The 27,538-nt window shown below is 42.0% G+C and overlaps 1 protein-coding gene and 1 pseudogene across 4 annotated transcripts in view; both read left to right on the forward strand.

Moving 5' to 3' along the window:
• BICC1 (BicC family RNA binding protein 1) overlaps nucleotides 1-27,538 on the forward strand; it is a 339,573-nt gene that overhangs the window by 206,035 nt on the left and 106,000 nt on the right. The window lies entirely within an intron of this gene.
• LOC127484299 (U2 spliceosomal RNA) lies at nucleotides 23,570-23,734 on the forward strand (annotated as a pseudogene).

The following is a 27,538-nucleotide window of genomic DNA, read 5'->3' on the forward strand; positions in this document are numbered from 1 at the left end:
TGAATTTTGGTCTGAATTCCTATATAACCTGATCTTGTCACTTTATTATTTTTGATCATGGTGGTGAGAACATGGGAGTTTAAGTGCTAAACAGTCATAAGATATGGTGGACTGTCAAGTATAATTCTGTATACACCATGCATTTGTCAAGAATATAGAATTCTTAATCTTGAGTAATTTTGAGGGTGTGGTGGGGTGTATGGTACTTGTTATCCAGAAGAAGAAACTGTCATTAGTGAGATATACATTTACTCATTTGTGACCATTTAGAAATCCCTGGACTAGTATTTGGATAAATTGGAACTTGGATATAAGCTGGATCCTGTTTTCCTGTTGTCAGGTATTTTTACTCAAAGAATTAAATGAATTTCATTGTTAACCTAATAAAAATATAATTTAAGCAGTCCCCAAAGAAAACTCCCAAGAAAACGGGAGTATTAAAACAATTCCAGATAATTTTAAATGACCTATTCCCTTGGAGTACCTGTGCTAGCTTTTCCCTTTGCTATCCTAAGAAACAGAACTGATGAATTCTGTTGTTAAAAATGTGATTCCAGGCTGGCACCGCGGCTCACTAGGCTAATCCTCCGCCTTGAGGCACAGGCACACCCGGTTCTAGTCCCGGTCGGGGCGCCGGATTCTGTCCCGGTTGCCCCTCTTCCAGGCCAGCTCTCTGCTGTGGCCAGGGAAGTGCAGTGGAGGATCGCCCAAGTGCTTGGGCCCTGCACCCATATAGGAGACCAGGAGAAGCACCTGGCTCCTGCCTTCGGATCAGCGCGGTGTGCTGGCTGCAGTGCGCCGGCTGCGGCGGCCATTGAAGGGTGAACCAACAGCAAAAGGAAGACCTTTCTCTCTGTCTCGCTCTCTCACTGTCCACTCTGCCTGTCAAAAAAAAAAAAAAAAAAATGTGATTCCAGCTTGAGAGAACTGAGAAAATATGGAAACAGTAGATGTATTCATTGTCTTCAGATTTGTTTCTTGTCTTTGACACATGCTACCCATCTAGTGTGGTCAGTATATTCCACATTCTGCTTTTGAAATGAGAATATTTCAGTCACATGTTTGAGGGTATTTGGAATAATTTTCATGTGGTTGAAGTTAACCTTTGGAACTGTGCCTAAGAATTGATCCCTCTAAGCCTGGATCTATAGACATCATTTTTTTATTATTATTTATGAAGTGCAGTAAATGGACATAGAACCATACAGTGATCCAGAAGGAAGGAAGAGGGGAGAGAGAGAATCAAAAGTTGGCCTTAGAGGAATATACTGTTCTCAATTCACTTGTGCTGCTCTTATTATTTAAACACATGGCTTCTGGGTCAATTCTGGCTAACATCCTTGATAGGTAAATACCTACATTATTTTTTAGGTATTTAATTTTTGCTTGGCTATAATTTATAGTTAGTAAAAGTAAAATGAAAAAAGCTGGAGGAACTTTAAAAGATAATTGTTCTTTCATCTGATGTGGCTGTTTATGCCTGCCCCATGTCTTGCAGAAGATACCATTAATCTTTAAGCCTCTTTATCCCATACTATTATTATTCAAGAGACTAGAGAATATAAATATATTTAAGAACCTATGCCTCATATCTGGATGATTACATTCTAAATCCTGCGGTAATATGCACACTGGGAATATATAGATGATCCACAGACCAAGCTAGACAGACAACAGTGCCACGGGTTTGTGTTGTAGTTCACTTTCTAGTTCTTAGAATGCATACTGGTTGAATAGTTGAGCTTAGAAAGACATTTTTTGTATGGCCACTGTTACCATAGTCTGTCCTCTCCTTTACCTTATTGAAACTTAGACCTTTGTTTTTCAAATTAGCTTCCAGTAGCTACATCCAAACTTTATTTTACTTGATATAAGGAATTTATTAATATATCAGATTCTCAGGATCACAGCAAATGCATGATAATTACTATTACACGGTTCTCATGTTAATGTGCTAGCAATTGAGAACAGGTTCATTGTAATTCATAGACAAAATTCTAAGTGTGTTATGGTACTTCCTTCCTCAAACTTTATTTTTTAAGCTGGTAACCCTTTATCAGAGATGCTATAGGAGTAGCTGTGTAGCTCACTTGCTTTCAGGGCTAGTAAGATTATGCCTGGCACACACACACACACACAAAATCTGACAACCTCAGTTTATTCTTAGTTGGAAAACTCAGATTTGTCTCTAGCAATTCTAGTTCCTTAGTTCTGGGTGTGGGACTGGGAATCCATGTATTTAATGCATTCCTGGACTAGTATTTGAGGCTGTTAGGGGCAAGCTGAGTTTAAGAAGCAAAACTCCCATCTTGTTATTTGGAAATGTCCTCATTCAGGCACGAAGAAGACCATGTGTTCAGAAGGCGGTGGAGGACAGCCACTACTGACAAACAGGCAGTGTTTCAGCAGTCACTTTTCCCTCATGTCCATCTTGGCATCCATAGAGCTGCACTGTAGGAACTCATTAATTTTATGTATTTTTCTCCATAATCAGTTAACATGGATAAGTTGAGAGTGATGATAACCTCATTGTCTGTACTTGGGTTAAATATAATCTTGAAGGAAAAAAAATCTGATGTTGCTCCTTCTACTCTGCCTCCTTGCCTCTCTCCTTCCCTTTGCTTCCCTTCTGTTGGCTCTTTGATCATATTCTGGATAGGCTATAGTGGAAGAAAAATGAATACAAGTAATTTCATTTATGCAGGATATTTTTAAAAAGTATGTGTTTTGTGATTTAAACTGAGGGACTGTAGAACTTAAAAAAAAAGTCCCTGGACACCAGCCTCTACCCTAGTGGTTGAGACACCATTTAAGATGCCTGTGTTCCATCGTGGGGTATCTGGCTCCTTGACTCCAGCCTGTTGCTAAAGCAGACCCTGAGAGACAGACAGCAGTGATGGCTCAAGTAGTTGGGGCCTTGCCATCCTTGTGGGAGACCTGGATTGGTTTCCTGGCTCCTCGCTTTGGCACTGGCCTCATCTGAGCCACAGCCCTTGCGGTCATTTGGGAAGTCAACCATTGGATGCAAGCCCTCTCTCTCCTTGTCTATCTCTCTGTGTCTTTGCCTCTCAAATGAATATATACTAGTTTTTAAAAATCTCTATAGAGTATCTGAAATTATTGGAAGCATGAATCTTCTTTAGCCAAAGAAGAACTAAGAATTTAGGGTTCTACTGTTATGAACATTTAAATAGCCGACTCTAGGGATCAATTTTCAATTGGATTTAAACATCTAAGAATAATTCTCTGTTAAGTAAAGAGTTCAACCAATAGTATTAAATAGAAAAAGAAAATACTAAAAAGAATAAAGTAGTTTTTACTTAATACAGAATTATTCTTAGGAGTTTAAATCCAATTGAAAATTGATCCCTGTTAAAAATAAGAGGGGAAGGGGAGGAGCTGGCGATGTGGTGCAGCGGGTTAAAGCCCTGGCCTGAAGTGCTAGCATCTCATAGGGGTGCTGGTTCTAGTCCTGGCTACTCCTCTTTTGATCCAGCTCTCTGCTATGGTCTGAGATAACAGTAGAAGATGACCCAAATCCTTGGACCCCTGCACCCATGTGGGAGACCCAGAAGAAGCTTCTGGCTCCTGGCTTTGAATCAGCACAGTTCTGGCCCTTGAGGCCATTTGGGGAGTGAACCAGCAGATGGAAGACCTCTCTCTGTCTCTACCTCTCCCTGTAACTCTGTCTTTCAAATCAATAAAATAAATCTTTAAAAAAAAGAGGAAGGAGATGTACAGTTTGGCACACACTCCCTCAAGTAACTTGTCATGGACTCCAAATCCCTTTAAGTTGGTAGGTACCAATGCCATCTTACTAGTTAAAGTGATCAATTTAAGTTTATAATTGATCATAAAGATAGGATTAAGTGTCAAAAGGGATCACATAAATAAGACCAGTGTCTGCTAATGATAATTGATAGAATTGAAAAGGAGAGAACAATCCAACATGGGAAACAGAATACACAGCAGACTCATAGAATTACAAATGCCCTAAACAGCACTCTGGCCTCAGAATCAGCCCTTAAGGCATTTGGATCTGGTTACAAAGCCCATGAGAGTTTCTCAGGCATGGAAAGCCAAGATATTGTGGCAAAAAGTGATCTAAATGAAAGATCTTTGTGAGTGAGATCCCAGTGGAAAGAACAAGCCATCAAAGAAGGATGTACCTTTCTCTGAAGGGAGAAGAGCACTTCCACTTTGATTATGGCCTTGTCTAAATAGTTTCGGAGTTGGTGAACTGAAGAGGCTTCCATAGCCTTGGCAACTCATGACAAGAGCCTCGGATGATCACTGACGTCATAAATAAGAGTGTCAATTGTTAAATCAACAACAGGAGTTACTGTGCACTTGCTCTCCATGTAGAACCTCTGTCCTTAATGTGTTGTACTATGAGAATTAATGGTAAAACTAGTCTTCAAACAGTACTTTATACTTTGTGTGTCTGTGTGGGTACAAAATATTGAAATCTTTATTCAGTATAGAGTTGGTCTTCTGTATGTAAAGATAATTAAAAATAAATCTTGATGGAGAATGGGATGAGAGAGGGAGTAGGAGATGGGATGGTTTGTGGGTGGGAGGGTGGTTATGGGGGGGGAACAGCTATTAATCCAAAAAGTTGTACTTTCAAAATTTATATTTATTAAATAAAAGTTTTGTATAAAAAATAGCTGACTCGAGAATTATCTTAATGGAATTCATGAAGAAAAGTAAGAAAATACTCAATACTTCTTCTGCAAATTTATTTTGAAAGAAAGAGAAGTAAAATTATTTGTGACTCTTGGATTCAGAATACTAGAACAGTCTGCTTTATATGGAAAAATTTGAGATTTGTGCCTGTGAAAGCAGTATTTAAGGATCAGGTGTTTAACACAATGAAACTTTACTAACATAGAATAAATTCAGGCACTCATTAAATTTTTGAGTATAGTGTTCTGAGTCACAGTCTATTTTAAAGTGAATGTATCTTTGTGAAAGTACAAATAGCATTTCAATAAGCCTGACTATTTTGCCAGTGGAAGTCCTGCCAGATCTGCCTTAGAACTTATCACATTGGTATGTTTGTGTTATGAGCTACAGGATGCTCTATGAGTTTGTTCGCTTCATTAAGGTAAAATTTTTGACAGTCTTCTTTTTACTCTTAATTTGGCCATCAATTTCTTTGTCCTTAGGTTGGTGAAGGTAAATGTGGGGGAAAGATTGTTTAAAGTGTTTTGTGCCAAATTCAGTTAGATGAGATCAGGATTGAGGAATCTTTATTGGAGAGTTAAACCAATAATAGAAACAGATTTCTGCAAGTGACCCTCATTTGACTATTTGGGATGCTCAAGGATGAATGAGAAAGGTGATGATTAAGAAAGAAAGGTGTTGACTGGATTGCTTGCTGTGTTGTGGTTTGGAGGCAATCTTATACCAAGTTGGCCCATTTTCTTGCTCCTAGCAGGAGTAAGAGAATCATCAAAATTCCATGAGGTTTTATTCTTTTTGGTTGCATTCCTTCAGAACAAATGGCTGTTTAATAGAAAATGTTAGCATGAGAAAAACTTTAGGTTGTCTACTTTATAGCTTAACAGAGACAAAGGTTTTATTGAGTGTACCTATACTTTTGTGGGTATTCCTGGGAGACTAATCAGTTGAGCCCTTTAGCATTGCATTGCTCAGAGAACATAGTAGAGGCATGATATGGTGCGCTGGACCAAAGTACTCTCTACTTTCCTAGTGGTGGATTGGGACCAATCAGTATGTTGTCCAAAGTTAACTTTAGTGGATCACAACTAGATTAGCAAATAGCATGTAAGCATATTGTTTAATGAAACTGTCATATAGAACATGTTGTAAATGTCATTTTATATGTTGCAGACAGAATTATGTCATGATACATATAATGGATGACAAAGGTAGCATTGCTGTCATTGTTCTTCAATGGTCAGCTATCCAAACATTTTATTCTGTTTGGTTGCATTCCTTTAGAACAAGTGATAAGGATAAAGATAATATAGATTTTGTTAGCTGCTGCATTCCTGGTACTGTAACCAGGACACAGTTAGAATTTGGTGAATATTTATTAATCACCTGAGCACTCAATCATAGTTACAAAAATTGAACCAGTAATAGGGATGGCAATGAATACCCTAAGGTGTGTGTGTAGGAAAAAGATTTAGAGTAATGGCACAGACACATGAGTGGCAATCACAGTTATGAAAAAGTATCAGCTACTGATGTCTTTTCTGTATGTCCTTTAAGTGACTGAATAAGGGAGGCATATGCTTCTGAGTAGTCAAGTGAGCAACATGAAGGAAGTTTAGGGAAATGATCTGATCTTTGTCTCTCATGGGACACTTGAATAGGCGAGATGCATGTGCTATTCTTAGTGGCTTGTCAGTGAGACTTAATGAGATTCAGCCTCCTTGTTTGACCTCTAGAACAGAGTTACTTTGATTGCAGTTGCTTTAATTAGCATTTTGTTACATAGTTTATTAATAAGAATAATATCTGGTGGTACCATTTGTTGAGACCTACAGGAATCAGGGACCATGCTAAATATTTTGCATACATAATCTTAAATCTTATTTAATTATCAGAGCAACCTGAGAATTTTGGTGGCAGTACTCTAATCTTCCAGATGAAGAAATTAAGTGCATGAAAGTAGGAAACTTTGCTCATGCTTTTATAGTTAGTAAGTAGCAGACTCCAGACTTGAATTCAAGTTTGTGTTTTCAGAGCCCCAAGTCCACCTTTTTACTTAATCTTCATGAGAAAACAACTTTTTAGGGTTTTACTCCTTTATTACTCAGGGAGCTTTTTGATGTATCTGTTCAGTAACCATTGCCAGATGTAGCTGATCACTAGCAGCAGCCGAGTTGGTAATTTCTCAGTTTTTGTAAATCACAGACACTTTGGGTTGGGTTGGCACATCCTAATTCTTACAGGTTGCACCTCCTTTTAGGGGAAGTTAGATATAAAAGTTAAACCATTCATATATGTTTGCATTTAAAAAAACACTTGGTTGTGAATTTTAACTTGATATTTTGTATCATATGCTGTTTCCTCAGGAAGAAACTTTTTGATTTGCCATTAAGCTAGAAAAACCTGTGAAAGTTGGATTTGGAAGGAAGATAAGCTCAGAATACATTTTATATTGCTGCAGAGGAAGGAGTCATGGTGCTTTTGGTTTAAATTTTAGGAAGTAATATCTAGAGCCTTCGTGGGGCTCTTGTATTTCGTCTTGGTAGAGGGATTTCATGCCTGACATTTCTGTGTATATTATTAAGGTGATGATCCTCACTTGGTGGATGCTATTTGGGCTGAGAATAGGAATTCATCCAATGAGCTTGGTAAGGCGTATGAAGCAGACTAATATTCACTGTGGTTAGAGCATGATCCAACCAGAACCTCTCAGAGGAGGGTAGGGGCCAGGGCCAACTAGTTCTGGTCAGTATATTTAAAAAAATAAAAGGCTTAAATTAATGTGTGTTTTACACATTTGTTAGTGTATCTCTTCTTAGGTAGCCTCATTTGTAGATAGTGCCAAACATGTACAGTTGATGTTCTTTCTGAATATGTTTATTTTGACACACAGACACATCACACACACACACACACACACACACACACTGTTTTACAAGTGAGATCATTCATGGTACATGACCCAATGTCAGGATGGAGTACTTGAGCTTGGAGTTCATTTCTTAATCTCCAGCTGCTGCCCCTTTCTTTTTTTTTTTTTTTAAAGATTTATTTTATTTATTTGAAAGGCAGAGTTACAGAGAGGCAGAGGCAGAGAGAGAGGTCTTCCATGTGCTGGTTCACTCCCCAGATGGCCGCAATGGCTGGGGCTGCACCAATCTGAAGCCAAGAGCCAGGAGCTTCTTCCTGGTCTCCCACATGGGTGCAGCAGCCCAAGTGTCTAGGCCATCTTCTGCTGCTTTTCCAGGCCTTGGCAGAGAGATGGATCGGAAGTGGAGCAGCTGGGACTTGAACCTGCGCCCATATGGGATGCTGGCACTGCAGGCGGCGGCTTTATCCACTACGCCACAGCGCTGGCCCTGCTGCCTCTTTCTTACCTTTACAACTAGGATTGGCATACCTGCTCACCTGAAATTGTGGCAAATTTGCTGATCTTTCCAATCTTTCCCTTTCTTTGCTGTAGCAGAGACAGGGAGATGGGTTAGATTTCATGCATGCTGTCAAACCTGAAATGTGCAAATCTGGTAGTTTTTGGAAAAAAAACATTTTCCAGTAACTTACTAAGGAAATAAATTTTGAGTGGACTAGAGAGGTGAGGACGTAAGTGAAAAAGTGAAAGCATTCACAGAAAGAGAAAATAAGCCAGAGACTGGGACATCCTATTTGCAATGAGCTATGTAAAAACTCTTCACACTCAACAATTAGAAAATGAAAAACTCAATTAAAAGTAGGCAACAGATGTGAATAGAAACTTCACTAAAGAAGTAGAGATGACAGATAAGTATGTGAAAAGATGTTCGACATTATGTATTATTAGAGAATTACATATTAAAACAAAATTAGAAGAAGAAAATACTGACATACCTGGTAGAATAGCCGACGTCCAACACAATAATACCAAATGCTTGTGGGGACATGGAGCAGTAGAAAGTCTCAGTTGTTGATGGGGAAGAAAAATGGTATAGCTGGGACCAGCGCTGTGGCATAGTAAGCTGAGCCTCTGCCTGTGGCACTGTCATCCCATATGGTGGCAGTTTGTGTTCCATCTGCCCCTCTTGTGATCCAGCTCTCCTCATATGGCCTGGGAAAGCAGTGGAAGATGGGCCAAAGGCTTGAGCCACTGTACCTGCATGGGAGACATGGAAAAAGCACCTGACTCCTGGCTTCGGATCGGCCCAGCTCCGGCTGTTGCGGCTATTTGTGGGGGTGAACCACTGGATGGAAGACCTCTTTCTCTGTCTTTCCACCTTTCCATCTGTAATTCTACCTCTCAAATAAATAAATGAAAATCTTTAAAAAAGTATCACTAACTCTGGAAGACAGTGCAGCCATTTCTTACAAAACTAAATATGATTTTAGTATGCAGTCCAGCTGTTGTGTTCTTTAATATTGCATAAATGATTTGAAAGCTTAAGTCCACTCAAAAGCCTGCACATCGATGCTTGTAGCAGCCTTATTCCTGGTTACCAAAACTTAGAAACGACCAAGATGTCCATCAGTAGGTGAACGGATAAATGAGGTACATCCATATAATGGATGTTATTATTCAGTGCTGAAAAGAAATGTGCTATGAAGCCATGCAACGACTTGAGGTTCTTTGAGTGCCTGATACTGAGAGAAAGAAGCCAGTCTATATAGCATACTATGAGTCTAACTGCAGGACATTTTAGAGAAAGCAGTACTGTGGAGACAGTAAAAAGGGAAGTGTTGACCGGAGGGAAGGATGACTAGGTAGTGCACAAACGATTCTCAGGGCAGTGGAATTTTCTGTGTATTTATAATGGCGGGTCCATGTCACTCAAGATTTGTCAAAAGCCACAGGATGCCAGGTTTTGATGCTGACATGACGTTGATGGTCGGGAAGGCTGTGTCTGTGTGTAGGAAGCACGCTATGTTATGTCCAGCTTTCCTTTGAGACAGAAGCTTCTCTAAGAAATAAAGTCCATATTGAAAAACACATGAGGATTCTTCAGAATGTTTATGGATATGCATATGATAAAAACTATGCATGGCTTCCAAAAATCTTTTGTGCCAAAGTAAATTTATCTTAATTCCATTTCTCTACCAACCTTTTAAAGTTTCCTCATAGTTGTACATGCTGAGCCACAGCACTTTGATCAGGGTTTTATAGTGTAGTACATGCAGAGGTAACATTTAGTGACCAGTAATATCTTCTTAATGCATAAATGTAAAAACATTAGGAAATTTCAAACAGTGAAAAGTTTTGAAAAAGAATTTTTTTTAAAGATTATTTACTTGATGCCGGTGCCGTGGTGCAGTAGGTTAATCCTCTGCCTGCAGCACCAGCATCCCATGTGGGCACCGGTTCTAGTCCTGGCTGCTCCACTTCTGGTCTAGCTCTCTGCTGTGGCCTGGAGAAGTGGTAGAGGATGGCCCAAGTCCTTGGGCTCCTGCACCCATGTGGGAGACCTGGAGAAACGCCTGGCTCCTGGCTTCAGATTGGTGTAGCTCTGGCCATTGCAGCCATTTGGGGAGTGAACCAATGGAGGGAAGACCTTTCTCTCTGTCTCTCCCTCTGACTGTAACTCTAACTCTAAAATAAAAAATAAAAAAATTTTTTTGACAGGCAGAGTGGACAGTGAGAGAGAGAGACAGAAAGAAAGGTCTTCCTTTGCCGTTGGTTCACCCTCCAATGGCCGCCGCGGCTGGCGCGCTGCAGCCTGCGCACCGCGCTGATCCGATGGCAGGAGCCAGGAGCCAGGTGCTTTTCCTGGTCTCCCATGGGGTGCAGGGCCCAAGCACCTGGGCCATCCTCCACTGCACTCCCTGGCCACAGCAGAGAGCTGGCCTGGAAGAGGGGCAACCGGGACAGAATCCGGCACCCCAACCGGGACTAGAACCCGGTGTGCCGGCGCCGCAAGGCGGAGGATTAGCCTAGTGAGCCGCGGCACCGGCCATAAATAAAATCTTAAAAAAAAAACTATTTACCTGAGAGGCAGAGTTACAGACAGAGGGAGAGACAGAGAGGGGTCTTCTATCTGCTGGTTCACTCCCCAAATGGCTTCAGTGGCTGGAGCTGGGTCAGTCCAAAGTCCGAAGCTTCTTCAGGGTTTCCCACATGTATATAGGGGCCCAGGCACTTCGGCCATCCTCTACTGCTTTCCCAGGCACATTAGCAGGGAGCTGCATCAGAAGTGGAACAGCCAGGATTCGAACCAGCACCCATATGGAATGCTGGCATCAAAGGTGGAAACTCAACCTACTATGCCACAGTGCCAGCCCTACAAATTTTTTTAAAAAGTGAGAAGGATGACTCACTTGAGCAGTAAAGCACACCCTGGCATGAATGAATAGGCGACTGGACCAGCTGCCGATCTCTCAGCTTTCCTGCCTCTCTGACCTCTGCTGCAGTCTTCCTTCCTGGGATAGCTCTTGTATTCGTGCTTCCTGAACAGGTACTTTTGATGGGTCCTTGCCTTCAAGAAGGTAACCCGTGTGATTACTCACCCCATTGTAGCTATGAGGGGTCTTCAAAAAGCTGATGAAAAATTTCTACTACAGGAAAACTTTGCATGGATTACAAAAATATTTTTGTACCATGGTTTTTTTAAATTTGTTTATTTCAAAGTGAGAGGTACACATGCATATGTGCACGCACACACACACACACACACACACTCACACACACACACACACAGAGAGAGAGAGAGAGAGAGAGAGAGAGAGATCTCCATCTGCTGGCTCACTTTCCAAATGGCTGCAACTGCTGGGGCGGGCCAGGCCAAAGCCAGGAGTCAGGAGCCTCTTCTGGATCTCCCGTGTGTGTGGGGGGCGGGGAGGGAGAGTTGGGGCCAAGCTCCTCAGTTGTCTTCTGCTGCCCTCCCAGGCCCATCAACAGGGAGCTGGTTTGGAAGGTGAGCATCTGGACACCCATATGGGATGCTGTGCCATAGGTGGTGGTGTCGCCGCTGCACCATAACACCATCCCCAGCACTGCAGTTTCAATTCTGTCTTACCATGGAAAACATCATCATATTCGTAACTGATGCTGAGATGCAATGGACAGGGCTGGGCCAGGTCAAAGCCACAAACCAGGAGGTTCATCTGGGTCTTCCATGTGGGTGGCAGGGCCCCAAGTACTTGGGCCATCTTCTGTTCTGGGTTAGCAGGGAGGCAGATTGGAAGTGGAGCATCAGGGATTTGAACTGTCACTCATATGGGATGTCAGCTGTTGCAGGCATGGCTTAAGATGCAGCACTACAACGCTGGCCCCTAAAATGTGTTTCTTAAGTGTCTTCAAGAAGAAAGCAATTCTGGGTAACCATTACCTGGTTTTTAGAAGTTTGCTGGATGTCTTTTTAAATTTTTCATCCTAGATTTATTTTGATCATTATTTTGCACTTTTCACAGTATCTTTATTCCCTTATCTCACTTTCCTGAGACCTACTAATGATTTTACTGGCATTTATATATTTGTATCTATAGTACTAATAGAGTAATTTTATCCCCCAGGGTAAATCTGACAGTATCTGGAGACATTTTTGGTTGGTACAGTTGTAAGGGAGCGCTGCTGGCATCTAGTGGGTAGAGGCCAGAGGAGCTGCTGCACATCCACCCCACACAGGACAGCCCCTCATGACAGTTACTGGTACAAAATGTCAGCAGTTTGATGCTGAGAAATACTGAGATAGAGGAGTGGGCTTACTATCTGGAATCTGCTATCTGCATCGTACAGATTCTTCATAAAACTTGGTGGATTGTTTAACTGACTTCCTTTTTGCAGCTTTAGTATCAGGATAATTTTTATTAGTGACTACTGAGGGAAGAGATTGCATAGATCAACAAGATAGACATGCATAGGTCAGCAAGATAGGTAAACTAACAGAATTTCAGTGGGAGAGATGAAACACAGGCCGGTGTTAGATTTACACATTTTAAAAGCCAGTTTGTAGTCTGTGTTGAGTGACCCAGTTGAACTGTGCAACTTCGGCTGGTTTTCATTCTCCACGAGAGTTTTGCCCAGGGTTTTACTTGATACCCGTCGCTCCAGGGCTGGGGACAGATGCGCTGCTCTCTCGGTTCTTGCTGCCTGAGTCCCCCATTCCTCTTTGCTGGAACGTGTAGTTGCAATAACTGTGACAATCTCTAAGGCTGCTTACCTATCATATTTGACCACCACCGTAGTGCTATAAACTTCTGCCTTGACTTAGAGAGGGGCTTCAAATTTTGATGGTTTCCCACACTGTGTGTAGCCATTCCCTGGCTGCTTAGTCATCTGGACAGAATTCAGTGCCGTCCAGCAGGTCTATCAGTAACAGCTAAATGATTTTCGTGGAAGCTTTTCTTTGATTATGAGCATTAGTGAGGAGCTACCCTGTGACGTTTCTAGTTACTTAAGAAAATAAGTTACAGTGGCATCTTCATTCTTCCAGTTGTCCTACCTGGTGCTGTGAAATCAGGAATGTGGTTTTGTACTGCAGTTTTATACAAGCCTTGGTACTAAAAGATGTTTTTATCAAAAGACATTAGAGAGATTTCAGGAATGAGGAGTTACATGCCTTTTATATCTTGTTGCCAAAAATGTTACAGCAAAATAAGTCCTGCTTGAAATAAAAATATAATAACACCACAGCTAAGTTTGTTTTTTGGCTGTTTGATCTATGCAAATAGTTAGGTTTTATTACTTTTTGTAAATGGGTTCATTCTACACACATTTTTTGCAGTTGGATTTTTCTTAACAGATAATGAGAGAGCATCTTCCATACAGATACATAGTTAATAATATTATTTTTGTAGCTGCATGAATGTACATGTGTGGGATTGGTAATTTAATAATAGAACTCGACCTGTTTTAATAGGACTTGGGTTATCTTTTTTTTTCTATAATGTTTTTAATTATTTTTTCTGAGAGAGGGAAAGACATCTCCTGTCCATTGTTCACTACGCAAGTATCCACAGTAGTTGAGATTGGGCTAGGTCGAAGGCAGGAACTGGTACTCAATCCAAGTCTTCCCTGTGCATGCAGGGACCCGACTGCTGGAGCCATAATCCGTGGCCTCCCAGGGTGCACATTAGCAGAAAGCTAGATTGAAAGTGAAGGAGCGAGAACTTGAATCCAGGCACTCAGATGTCACACGTGGTGTTCCAAGCAGTGACGTAACTGCTGTGCCAAACACCTACCACCATAAATTTTACAAGTAGAAGTCTCGGGCCACAGGACATGAGCAGCTTAAGTATTTTTTAGGATTGTCGCCTGTCCTCACAGATGGCTGTTGACCTCCCGCCGGGCAGGGCCTGGTTTCTGAAAAGGGAAGTAACTATTCCCTGCCCTCCTGCCAGCACTGAGCTTTCCCAGCCTCAGCCAATTTAAATAGTGAGAGAAGTCCTGCTGTCTTATCACTACCTTCATAGAAGATGAGAGGCGTTTTCATCTGTTTACAGAATACTGCACATTTGTAACTCTGTGGATTGTTTGTCCTGACCCTCTGCTGCCTTGTTCAAACCCTTGCTTGCCCTGTTTCAGTGGGTTCCTGTCCTAGCCCGTGCAGGTGCTGTTAGCTTTGTGTGTATAACTTAACGAACAGTAGAAATCTCTTGCTGTCAGTTCAGAAAGCTGGAACATGCAAGATCAAGGTGCCAGCAGCTTTGGTGTCTGGTCATGGCCTGTTTCTCATCAGGGGACCCCTGTATGCCCTCACTTGGGAGAGGGGTGGACAGGCTCTCTTCTAAGGTCACTGATCTCAGTTATGAGGGGAGCCCTACTGGTGTAATCACCTCCCAAATGACCCCACTTCCTCATACCGCCATCTTGTGGGGAGGGGAAGGTTTTCAACACAGGAATTTTGGGAGGGACACAGACTTTTAGATCAGAAGTTAGTCATTTTTTCCCCTACTGAAGTAATCATTTAAATTGTATTTCTACTCAGAGATTGAAGGTTACTTTCCCTTCTCTCTGTTTCACAAAAACTGTTAGCTTTTCACTGTTACTACCTAGCAGTATTTATAAGCAATTTATGGATTATTTCAGTTTCCAACTAGAAAGAAGTAAATTGACACAAATAGTATTAACGTGTTGATTTGTGAAGGACGGTAGTAAATTACACATCACTGTTTAGGGTGATGAGTTTCCTCAGTAAATTAGCTGAAGATTTTTATCTTTAATAGCAGTAGCATTAATTGTGTGCGACTCCATGTGTATGTGGAAATGTGTTCAGGAAATCATAATTAAAATATTATACAAGAAGGGAATGGCATTGTGGCACATCCCATATTGGAGCACTGGTTTGAGTTCCATCTGCTCCGCTTCAGATCCAGCTCCCTGATAATGCTTCTGGAAAAGCAGTGGAAGATGGTCAGTGTGCTTGGGCCCTGCTACCTGTGAGGGAGACCCAGATGGAATTCCTGGTCCTGGCTTTGGCCTGGCCCAGCCTCAGCATTTGCGGCCATTTGGAGAGTGAACCAATGGATGGATGATCTCTGTCTTTCCCACTTAAATAAATCTAAAAACATATTAGATAAGAAGTGTTGAATTCATATGTTTTCTTGGTTAACAGAAGACCCAGGAAGCTGTAGTTTGGTTTTATTTCTGGTACTGGGCTTTGGCTTCCTCTTTTACTGGGAAAACGTTCTGAATATTTTCCAATACCTTACATTCAAGGAATAGATGTATAACTTTATTACATTGTTTTGAATCGACTTGCATTTCATTTCTATTGTCCTTGCATTTCTGTAGTTGGAGTCGTTAACTAAAGTCCCAAGTTTTTGTATAATTGACTTTCTTCACTACTCGGTTTACTTAATAGAGAACAAAAATCACCTTTTGCACTTACCTATTTCAGAGATGTCAAAATGACACTCTTGCATTTGAGAATAAACTCAATGTTTTTGAGTATTTTAAATCAAACTTTTCTATCCACAGTGTTTGATGTTTGGTTCCCCAATATGTTATGCCAAATTGTACTTTTTTTTTTTTGAGATTTATTTTATTTATTTGAAAGACAGTTACAGAGAGAGGTAGAGACACAAAGAGAGGTCTTCCATTCAGTGGCTTACTCCCCAGATAGCCTCAATGCAATGGCCAGAGCTGCGCCGATCTGAAGTCAGGCGCTTCCTCTGGGTCTCTCACATGGGTGCAGGGGCACAAGGACTTGGGCCACCTTCTACTGCTTTCCCAGGCCATAGCAGAGAGCTGGATGGGAAGAGGAGCAGCCGGGATTAGAACCAGTGCCTATATGGGATGCTAGCACTTCAGGCCGGGGCTTTAACCCACTGCGCCACAGTACTGGCCTCGAGGTTGTACCTTTCCATGCCAACTGCGGAATGGCATTCTCCAGCCTCCTCCTTCCAAATGGTCAGTCCTAGCCATTGTCCCACATCCATTGCTGGTGGTACATCTTTCTGGACAGCTTCCAGAATGAAGGTTGCAGCTCCAGTCCCTGCACTAACTCAGTGACTTTTCCTTACTTACATTTGGCACTTTTTATGCTCATTCTACTTTGTCAGCCTTGACATTGCCTTTCCTTTGGACCGTGAGCTCATGGATCTGTGTCAGAGTCCAGTGTGTCTTATTTCTTATGTGCATGATGTCTGCCAGAAAGCTGGAGTGATAAATTATAACATTTACATTATCGTTATATTTAGAATAAATCCGAAATTAATTCAGTAGTGACTGGTATCTTTGGAGTAACTTTTGAGAAAGAGTTGGCCTTGGCAGCTACCAAGCTACAGTGTTCCAGTTGAACATAAATATGTCTGATTACCATAAATAATCAGGGCTACTTCTTGAGCATGTCTGAAACACGTCTGGGACAAAAGCACTCCCCAACCACACGAGGAGTTAAAAACGCCTCTCTCTGACTACTGTGAGTCCCGAATGAGTGCTATTGCTTTAGCTTGGATGATTTTAACTCAACCTTGATACTCCGCCTCCTTTGTATTTTTAAAATTTATTTTCTCAAAAGGTAGAGACAATGAGAATGAATGAATATGAAGGAATCTCATGTCTCCTGGTTCACTCCTCAGATACCAACAACAGCCTGTTTTGGGCAGGTACAAGACATGAACTTGGTCTCAGTCTCTTGTGTGGGTACCAGAGCCCAAGTACTTGAGCCATCACTACTGCTTCCCAGGAAACAGGAAGTCTAATTTGGAAGCAAATGCAGGACTAGAACCTGTGACTTGTGATGTGGATGTCTGAAGAGCCTTCTAGATAAAATTTGTTGTGAGGGGGTGGATGCTGTGGCACGGAAGGTTAAGCTTCCACTTGCAGTGCTGGCATCTCATATGGACGCTGGTTTGAGTCCTGGCTGCTCCACTTCTGATCCAGCTCCCTGCTCATGCATCTGAGAAAAGCAACCAAAGATGGCCCATGCCCTTGGGCCCCTGTACCCAAGTGGGAGATCTGGAAGAAATTCCTGGTTTTGGCCTGGGGAGTGAAACAGTAGGTGGTAGATGTATTCCTTCCCTCTCTCCCTCTCCCTCAGCTCCTTCTCCCTCTCCCTCATCTTCCTCTCCCTCAACTCTTTCTCCCTCTCCCTTCATCTCTATCTCCATCTCCATCTCCATCTCCATCTCCATCTCCATCTCTGCCTTTCAATTAAATAAATAAATCTTTAAAAAAACTTGTTGAATGAATGCAATGCATTACTTCCCAATAGCTTCTAATCTAAACCTGACCTTTATATTCTTAAATCCTCTTTGGAAACACCCCAAACAAACATAAATCATGTATTAATCATCTGCCAATTTCTTTTCAATATGCCTGCATATCTGATGTGCTCTCTCCTCTGCTAACAAAAGCTCTGTTTAGCTACTATGGGTGTATTCCTAGTGATCCTTGGTTAATGGGCACTACTAAAGTGAGTGTTGGAAGACATTAAGAAAGGTACATTGATTTCACTCAAGTTTGCCTGGGGATGCCTGTCCTCATCTAAAACAAATCTTTTCAAGTAGTGTGGTTTACCATTGAGACTAGGGTAGCTAAGGAAAATATTCCTTCATTGTTGGTAGCTCCTAGTGTGGATCTCAAAAGGGGGCACAGAATTTGTGTTGAGGGAGGGGAGATATGTTCTGTGTGGGGAACATTAAATCTAGAGAGGGTCATTGTTTGTTGTAGGAAAGAGAGGCTGTTTGGTGGAAGTGGACGCCTTGGAAAAGGTGGTGGCCAGGAGGGTTGGATAGGTTGGGTGGATGAGTGAGGGCTAGCGACCCCAAGAGAAGCTCAGCTGCCCTGTAGACAACGGGAAACATGGAATTGGGTGTCACAGAGGTCATTGATAAGAAGGTGTTAAAGTTGGCGCCGCGGCTCACTAGGCTAATCCTCCGCCTTGTGGCGCTGACACACCAGGTTCTAGTCCTGGTCAGGGTGCCAGATTCTGTCCCGGTTGCCCCTCTTCCAGGCCAGCTCTCTGCTGTGTCCAGGGAGTGCAGTGGAGGATGGCCCAAGTGCTTGGGCCCTGCACCCCATGGGAGACCAGGATAAGTACCTGGCTCCTGCCATCAGATCAGCACGGTGTGCAGGCCGCAGCGCGCTGGTCGCAGTGCGCTGGTCGCGGCGGCCATTGGAGGGTGAACCAACGGCAAAGGAAGACCTTTCTTTCTGTCTCTCTCTCTCACTGTCCACTCTGCCTGTCAAAAAAAAAGAAGAAGGAGGAGTTAAGCGCTGGAAGGTAAGTGTAGTTGGTTATATTTGATGACAGACCTGGCAGAGATTTTTTTTTAAAAAAATCAGAATAGCATGATGTGATAAAAGCAGCGAATTGGGTGATCAGTTGCTGTAGCCGATGCTGTTAATTTGACCTTGTCCAACCTCTTGAGTTCACTTGCGGTGGATGTTTTTCAGGCCCACTGACAGCTTCCCATCTCAAGTGTCAGGCGCTGCCGGATGCTGGGGGTGGAACTCTCCAAGGAGCACCCTCTACCCAGTGGAGGACTGGAGTGGGAACAGAGGTGCATCATTTCCCTTCCCCTCACTGGGTCTCCTCTGGGAGTTGCAGGAGGATTGAGCCCAGCAGTGACTTCCACCATTCCATCCCATTCCCTTTATTGGCCCTCATACTCCTCTCAGTCAGATTTTCCTCACTCCCTAAATTAGGTTCTCTAGGATGGATTCCTGAATCAGCTATCCAAAGGAGCCCAACCTAACCCAAGTTCTTGTCTCAAGGTCTGTTTGAGGGAAGCCCAGAGGGCTATCCTGGGTAATTGGGATAATCCCTACACAGTGGAAAATGAAGGTGGTATCTGTTTCCAGGTTGATTAATGACTCCTTGGCAGAAAAGCCACTGCAGTCACCTCAGCAGTATTTTATATATCAGTGAAGAAATACGGCAAAGTGATTTAGAGGTCACGGCTCCTTTTAAGAAAAATCTTTTCCAACCATCTGCTAAAGTATTAAAATGATCCCAAGTGGAACATAGGCACTTGAAGCAGTTTCCAGGCACATCAGATTGTTGTCAACAAAGAGAAAAATAGACGTGATTTGGGGAAGCCAGAGACGGGGAGGGTCTGGACGGGCGTGATTTCGGCAGGGCAGCAGCTCCTTCACCTGGGTGTCATCCGGAGGGTCTAGGGCTCCCAGGCCGTTGACAGCAGCGATGTGGCTCCTGCCAGCCTAGGGAACAGTGATGGCCAGTCACAGGGGAGGGACTCAGCCATGAGACCATTTCTGTCAACTTCTTGTACTCTTCTTAAAGTCGTGGTTAGTGATTGGAACCAAGTGAGGAAAAATAGTTCCGTTACCAACAATATAGTCGTTAAGTGTGCTCCATGGGGATTCTGAAATATTTACTAGATAGTAATAAGCATTAGCATTTCATTCTTTCTCTATTTTTCCTCATGATCACATTAGCATGCAGATATTTGAAAACTCAGCACTTGGTAGAGTTTTATAGATGAGTGGCAAGAAAATTGCATATGACTAAGGGAAGCAGTGAATCCATCCAGTTTCCATGAACAATCATACCTGAGTTCTTCTGCAGCATTTGGAACGGATGCCTGAATGAGACGATGCACTGGGGTGGTCATGTCCATTACATGCTCATAGGAAACAAACTCTGGCTTTCCTTAGCCTCATGTTTTATATTGGACCTTATTCTAGAAGAGAAGGAATAGTGTTCAGTAATTGAATTTTTTTCTTCTAAAGTCTGTTGGTCTTGATTCTGTTAAATTGAGTGTAAAACATATTTGTTGGTTTACCATTTAAAGATTTTTGAGAGTTCATATGTGTTATTTCATAATACCATCACATATATTAAATAATAAAACATATTGGAGCAAGTTTTTTTAAATCAGAAAATATCTGCCTCCATTGTAGAAGACATCATGTTAAGTTAAGTAATGGCTGCAGTAGTAATATTTGAGAAAGCAGTTTCTTAAGTAGCAATTTAGAAGAATATCATCAGAAAAGGGAGAGGCAGCAGCTGATATGTTAAGGTACCTGCTTTATAATTGACAGTAGATGGGGTCATTGTTTGTTACATCAGTGGGTTGAGATGAAGTGGGCTTATTTTATTGTTTTGTTTTGTTTTTACTTTTTCTGTAAGAGTAAAGTCACTGAGTGGGCTGTTAGCCTGAGAGTGTAGAGAAGAGACTGACGCTAAAGGAAATTGCTCTCCTGGAGTTGCCCCTTGCAGTGGTAGATTGAAGAACGGGTGTTGGAGCGAGACTTAACTTGCACTGGGCAATTCACCTCCCTTTGTAAGTCCTTCCACTGTCACCTTGTGCATCGTAGTAGACTAACCTATTTCAGTTTCTGTAGTCCTCGTTAGACTCTGCTACGTATGGTTGCAGACTTAAATGACTGAGACTGTTGATTTTGCCAGATGCATACCCGGTGAAATGTTTGGCTTGTAGCAGGTGCTGGGAAAATGTGCATGAAAATCAGTTTGAACATATTTTCCTAGGCTTGCTGAGAAGAAGAAAAGAGGAAGGATATTAGGTTTGAGGTAAAAGGGAGAAAATTCAATGTAAATTTCCTTCACTTTTATCAGTTTAGAGATAAATCATCTCTTGGGTGAATAGGGGGAATGGTTTAGAGACTTGAAACTGGCAGAAGTTTGAAACAGCTGCTTATCAAAGATGAAAAAGATGAATAAAAATCTTGCCGTACTGAACTGAGTATCCAGCTGTACTGCATGGTATGAATTTGTAGTTGAGTTGCTAGTTCTTGCGTCACTGAGAAGTGGAGACAGCAGATAAGGGGATGACTGTGGGAGAGAGTGGTGAGATGGGTATGGCAGAGGACCTGCTAAGTGGAGATTCGAGGGTGTTTGATGAAAAGGTCAAATAGTCAGCTCAGGGTTTGGGATGGCACAGAGAGGATTGAAGCCTGCACGGAGGACAGGGTCCTGGGAGCCATAATAACCCAGAGAACTTGTCTGGTTGGTGGCATTCGAGAGTTGCACTGGTAGAAAGTTTCAGCCACAGAAGGAAGTGACTACTTAGAAGAAGTCTAAGAGATGAAATGGCCTGGGTTGTGATGATATCCAATTTGTTATTCAGTTTGTGGGTTGCTCATTAGTTTCACAATATAGTGATCCTTAGCATCCTTAGGAGTGTTTAGCAAAAATTAAATTGGATTCTTGAAACCAGCAAAAAGAAACTTGTTAATGAGCTAAAACCAAGTAAGATGGAAACAGTTAGTGTCAATATGACTCTGGTTTACTAAATGTTCTGTGATTTAAAGACTTTGAGTTGCCAAGCTAATGTTCCTTTAGTAATTGAGTTTCATGTATGGAAGAATGCCTTATGTAACAGCCGATCAGGGCTTTTGCTAGCCAGTTTTGAAATGTTACATGTGCAAACACCTCATAACTTATGCATGTTTTCCAGTGAGAATTACATCATAGGTTGAAAGAAAATAAATGCATCCATGATTTTTAGATGTTACATAATCTAGGCACTACATAACTTCCTAGTTACACAATCTAGTCATTTTATAATCTCATGGCTCTTTACAAAGAGAAAAATGAGATTGTCTTATTATAGAAGTTCAGTATGATGTTTGAGTGAAAGAACTGTGTGTGTGTGTGTGTGTGAGAGAGAGAGAGAGAGAGAGAGAGAGAGAGAGAGAGAGAGAGAGAGAGACAGATTTTGCAAATACACAAATATTCCGTGGCTGCTTAGGACTGATCTGACCATATCTCTAGCTGTCCCACTCCACTCCAGTGAACATCTAGGTCACCTTTTAGCTCCAGAACATCTAAAGTTGTGATCTTGGCCATCTCAGAGCTATTGTACAGGACCCCTTAGTGTCACCAGGAGGCTCTTCATCCTCCCAGCCATTCTCCGTCTTCCTGGGCTTGGGCTCTGCCCTTCTTGTCCCTCCAGCAGCACAAGAAGCAGTTGCTGCAGGGGCAGGTTCTCTTGCTGATTTACAGGATTCCAGGTTTTGGTGTGTGGACTGGCAATCTGCAGAACATGTCTGCCCCAACCTGTGGCTGCCCTGTCTTGAGAGACAGATGGTGCACCTTTGGGTATCTGTTTCTCCTTGAATCTCCAGTTACTTGTTGAGGGCTCCAGGTCCCCCTTAATGAGAATGAAGTTCAAGAGATGAAAGCAAATAGACTATCAGAGGGTCTTGTTGCCAGTACTAGTGGTCCATTTCCTCTCTTAACTGACTGCCCAGTGTCTGATTTCAGATGCCTATCTGTTGCACATGTAAGGTGAAGTGCCCACCCTCTCTTACACATAAAAATACAGTTCGCTCATACACCTCCCCATTTTTTTTTCAAGATTTTATTTATTTATTTGAGAGGTAGGGTTACAGGCAGCGAGAGGGAGAGACAGAAAGGTCTTCCTTCTGTTGGTTCACTCCCCAAATGGCTGCTACAGCTGGTGCTGCGCTGATCCGAAGCCAGGAGTCAAGTGCCTCCTCCCAGTCTCCCATGTGGGTGTAGAGACCCAAGAACTTGAGCCATCCTCCACTGCTTTCCCAGGCTACAGTGGAGAGCTGTATTGGAAGAGGAGCAGCCGGGACTAGAACTGGCGCCCCTATGGGATGCCGGCGGTGCAGGCGGAGGATTAACCTACTGTGCCACAGAGCCGGCTCCTACACCTTCCCATTTGTGATGGGAATTGAGAAGCTTATGTAGTCTGGCTGCCTAACTTACAGTTATTATGAATTACTGGTAAGGAACACAGCCTTTCCCTTAGGAATTTTTCTTTGCAAATGTCGACCACACAAAGCCGTGTACATTTGTGGCGGACTCAAGTATGTAGAGAAGCTATGAGGTTTTGCTTAGCCCACTCCTTCCATCTATAACTTCCACTTCCTGGCAGTCCCCATGCAACCGTAATGCAACCACAACTCCAGGCTCTTCCCTAAATGTAATTCAGCAAACATTTTAAAGCATTGAATTATCTCTCTACCCCATCTTATCTCTGGTGTCCATTAGTTCTTGCTCACAGCATGGGTTGTCTACTCTTTCCACTAGTTTGTTACTGTCTTCATCACCTCCTAGTCTTAAGCAAAGAGATGAACAGAATGGAAATATATTTCACCAGTATTATGAACACATCATAGCAAGAGGCAGAAAGAGCTATTTTTGGAATAAAGCAGAACTGTGTTTGTTTGTAGGTTTGTTATTTTGCTTGTATATATCCATCTGGTTCACCTGCTTTCTGGAACTTTTCAGATTGTGGCCCTGTGGGTCCTCATTGAATTCATGATGTGTTATGGCTGCCTCAGACTTGTTAGACAACCTGGATTTCTAGTCTGATCCCACAAATGTGTCACTGTCTGAACTGATAGGTTCTTGGTTTCCCTGAATCACATTTTCAGGAAAAGAGTAAGAAAATTTTTTAATGCTGGAGTAGCTCTTGAAAATTTGCCTTGTTATTCTTTTGATTTATCTTTCTTAACAGCATTGTGTAGAATGGTTGCACACTCAACACACAGATACCTTTTCATTAGAGAGTGCCAAGAATCACTTCGCAGCCTTTTGGCTAAGATCAAGTATGGATAGTGCCAAGACCAACTTTAATGTTGTTAATGCCATTTTTCTTATGAAATGTAGTTACTTGAAATTTTTCTGTTAATTTTTTTGTATCTACAGGTATTTGAATCTCTTCCTGTGTAGATACATATTTTATTAAATTGAAAATGTAGTAATCTGATCAGTTCTTCCCTAACCATTAAAATGAAATCTTTGTAACCTTGAATGGGAAGAACGGAAGATGAAAAATATGATTGATACTGTGCACAGTGGATTTAATTTTTAAATACTAATACTGAAAACTGTAACCTATGAAGCACCTGTTTAGTCAGATATTGGACTACAGGTGTGTTATAATTCATCTCATTCTTTTAAATAACACTTTGATGAGATGGGCTTCCAATCTCAAATGTGCAAAGAGGTGCAGAGAAGTTAAAAATCATCATTTTACATAACTTATAGATGCCCTGCTCCATTGGCACTGGGTAGCCTGTCCTTTTCTTGGGACTGGAGCTTCTAAAATAGGATCTTGGCATTGACCTTGCATCTGTGCATACTCAAGTTAAAGTGTATTTTTGACTACCTTAGTCATTAAATCTGATTTCAGCGGATAATGTTTCTAGTATATGTCATATGCACAAATAGGAGACTGCAACTTAGGCCCCACTACTTACACAGTGAAAAGAAACCTACTGGCTCCTTTTTTTTTTTTTTTTTTTTTGAGTGACTGGAATTGGCCTCTCTCTTTATTTTTGTGATCATCTTAAATATATACATCTCTTACCATGGAATGTTCCGTAGTTGCTTATTAAGGCTTAGTAACTCAATCGATGGGAAATATCTTTTAATCTATGTACAAAGGAACAAGTTTACCCCAGGGGAAATCAGATCTTCAGACTGTTTTTATGTAAAATGAAACTTTTTCCTTGGAGAACTTGGCAGGCTCTTGAGTCCAGACGGAGAAAGGAGTGTGTGTGTGTAGGGTGGGGGGAGATTGAAGTTGCTTAAGAAATGTAAGCAATTTGTTAAAAAGTAGGCATGAATGCTAATCTTCCAGAACTTTATAACCTACATCTCACTAATGTTAACATTTGCCTTAAAAAATGAAGGGAGTTAGTGTTGCTCTTTTCTTTTAAAAATCCAAGTGAATTTACTGAGAAAAAATGAAATTTTCTATGAAACAGTAACAAAATAATACATATATGATGAAAAATCTCATTTCTGGTTATAGTTGATGCATTTCATTCTCCTTGAGAAAGCTTAATGCCTAAGTGAACAGAGTCACTTATAGTTTAAAAAGTGATTTTCAAAACCCAGAATAACTGAGATATTCATAAAAAAATTCTGTTGAAAAGTAGATGCTGGAGCTGGTGTCATGGCACAGTGGGTTAACCTGCCACTTGTGAAACTGGCAGCCGACACTGGAACACTTGGTTGAGTCCCAGCTGCTCTGCTGCGGATCTGGCTCCCTGCGAAGGTGCCTGAGAAAGCAGCAGAGGATGATCTAGGTACTTGGCCTTTGCCACCCACCTCAGAGACCCGGTTAGTGTTCTGGGCTCCTGGCTTCGGCCTGGACTAGCCCTGGTCATCGTGGCCGTTTGAGAAATGAACCAGCAGTTGGAAGACTTCTCTGTCTCTGTCCTCTTTCCTCTATTTATTTATTTATGTCTGTCTGTCTGTCTGTCTGTCTCTCTCTCTCTCTCTCTGTTTCTGTCCGTCAGCCTTTCAAATATAAAAATCTCTGAAGACCGAATCTTTCTTTGTATTTAAAATATAATTTTTGGAAACTGGACATATATTCATTTAGCAGAAAAACCAGTTTATGTTTTCTTAACATTTTACTCCATTAATGTGTATAAAAATTAGATAATCATGATGTCATGAAAATAGGTGTAATTCCTGAGCAGCTGTAATTCTTCTAGTTTCTATGGCTCTCTAATAGACTGTGTGAAGCAATCACCAGTCCTTGAAGAGGTGCTGTGTGTGTAGTGAGAGTTCAGAAAGTTTGGGGAGTAAGTGTGTGTGTCAATGAATGGGAACATTTATGACCCCATGGCCACAGGAATAAGTTCCTGTGTGAGTACAGGAGCTTAACACCTTCTTTGATACTTCTGTTGTTTCATAAAGACATGGTATTTGGAGACAGTGTTGAGGTGCAGCAGGTTAAGCCACCGCCTGCAATGCTTCCATCCCTAGGAACACAGGTTTGAATCCCAGCTACTCCACTTCTTCTCCAGTTCCATGCTGATGCACCTGGGAAAGCAACAGAAGATGGCTCAAGTACTTGGACCCCTGTAACCAACTGGAGGCCCAGAGGGCGCTCCAGGCTCCTGGTTTCAGCCTGGTCTGTCCCAGCTATTATGGCCATTTAGGAAGTGAACCAGCAGTTGGAAGATCCCCCCTTTGCCCCTCCCTCTCCCTCTCCCTTTCCCTTTCCATTTCTCTCCCTCCCTGGAACTCTGGGCCAGGCTGAATCCAGGAGTCTGGAATTCCATCTGAGTCTCCTATATTGGTGGTGGAAACCCAAGTGCTTGGGCCATCATCTGCTGCCCAGGCATGTTAACAGGAAACTGGATCAGAACAGAGTAGCTGGGACTCAGACCAAGCACTGTGATATGGGATGCACAGATCCCAAGTGAAAGCTTAACGTGGTGCACCACCTTGCCCGCCTCTCTGTATTTAATCGCTCATCTGCCACCTTGACATTAAGCAAAGGCACATAGTTGGAAGTGACACCCCTCTCTCTGCCTTGTCCGCTTGGCAAGGCCTTTAGGTCAATGTTTCCATCCAGGTGCCAGTGTTCAATTAAGCTCTTCAGAGTCTGGGTCATTTTGATAAAAATATTCATTCTGGAAAAGTTTGAAGATGCTTTCTGGTTAGAATGAGATTTTTGGCATGTTCGAACTGTGGTCTTTGGCTCTAAGTTCCTGAAATGCTGACATGGTTGAATTTATTTTTGTTTTAAACACAGTTGCTAACATTTCCAAGCGTCCATATGGATTTGATAAATAGTTTATTTCTGCTTACTGTATGTGTGAACTGGATGAAGAGGAATGATGATGATTTGGGGAGTCCTGAATGTTCTTCATTTCACTTGACACTGAAGTGAAATTGGAAATATTTCTTTGTCATCATAATTTGGAGGCTTCAAAATTGTGTTTGGGTTTGCAGGAAATTGGTGGTAACTTTATATTAGCTGAAAATGAATTTCAAAATTCTCAGTAAAGAGGCAAAAGGATCCATTTTTCACAGGAAACACTTTTACAAAGGAATTTGCTGTCAAGTTGTCTGCAACAGCTCCAGGCGTTACTTGACCTTCTGGCATATCAAAAAATTGTTTTCGGGGCCCGCGCTGTGGCGCAGCAGGTTAACGCCCTGGCTTGAAGTGACGGTATCCCATATGGGCACCAGTTCGAGACCCAGCTGCTCCACTTCCAATCTAGCTCTCTGCTATGGCCTAGGAAAGCAGTGCAAGATGGCCCAAGTCCTTGGGCCCCTGCACCCACGTGGGAGACCCAGAAGAAGCTCCTGGTTTCAGATCAGTGCATCTCCAGCCAATTGGGGAGTAAACCAGAGGATGGAAGATCTCTCTCTCTCTCTCTGTCTGTCTCTCCTCTCTCTGTGTAACTCTTTCAAATAAATCTTTTTTTAAAAAAAATTGTTTTCTTTGTCTAAATATAAAATCAGTATTTTGGGAGTGCTGGGTAGTGTACCATATATAGTGCAAGAGTAGTAAAAACACCCAGAACCAGCATGGGCATTTCCACATCTGCAAGCAGATTTGGTTTCTGTAACTGGCCATCAAGCAGATCTTAGTGAATGAATTTTCATTCCCTCACTTGCTGCCATACAAGTTCTAATTGTCCAGGACTTAGGTCACAGTGGCCTTTCGACAAAGGTAGAGATGGTGACAATTAGGGTGAGTTTGTAAAACATCCGATTTAACTAGAATTGATTCC

Source organism: Oryctolagus cuniculus, chromosome 15 (assembly GCF_964237555.1).
Source record: "Oryctolagus cuniculus chromosome 15, mOryCun1.1, whole genome shotgun sequence".
In the NCBI taxonomy this organism is placed as follows: Eukaryota; Metazoa; Chordata; class Mammalia; order Lagomorpha; family Leporidae; genus Oryctolagus; species Oryctolagus cuniculus.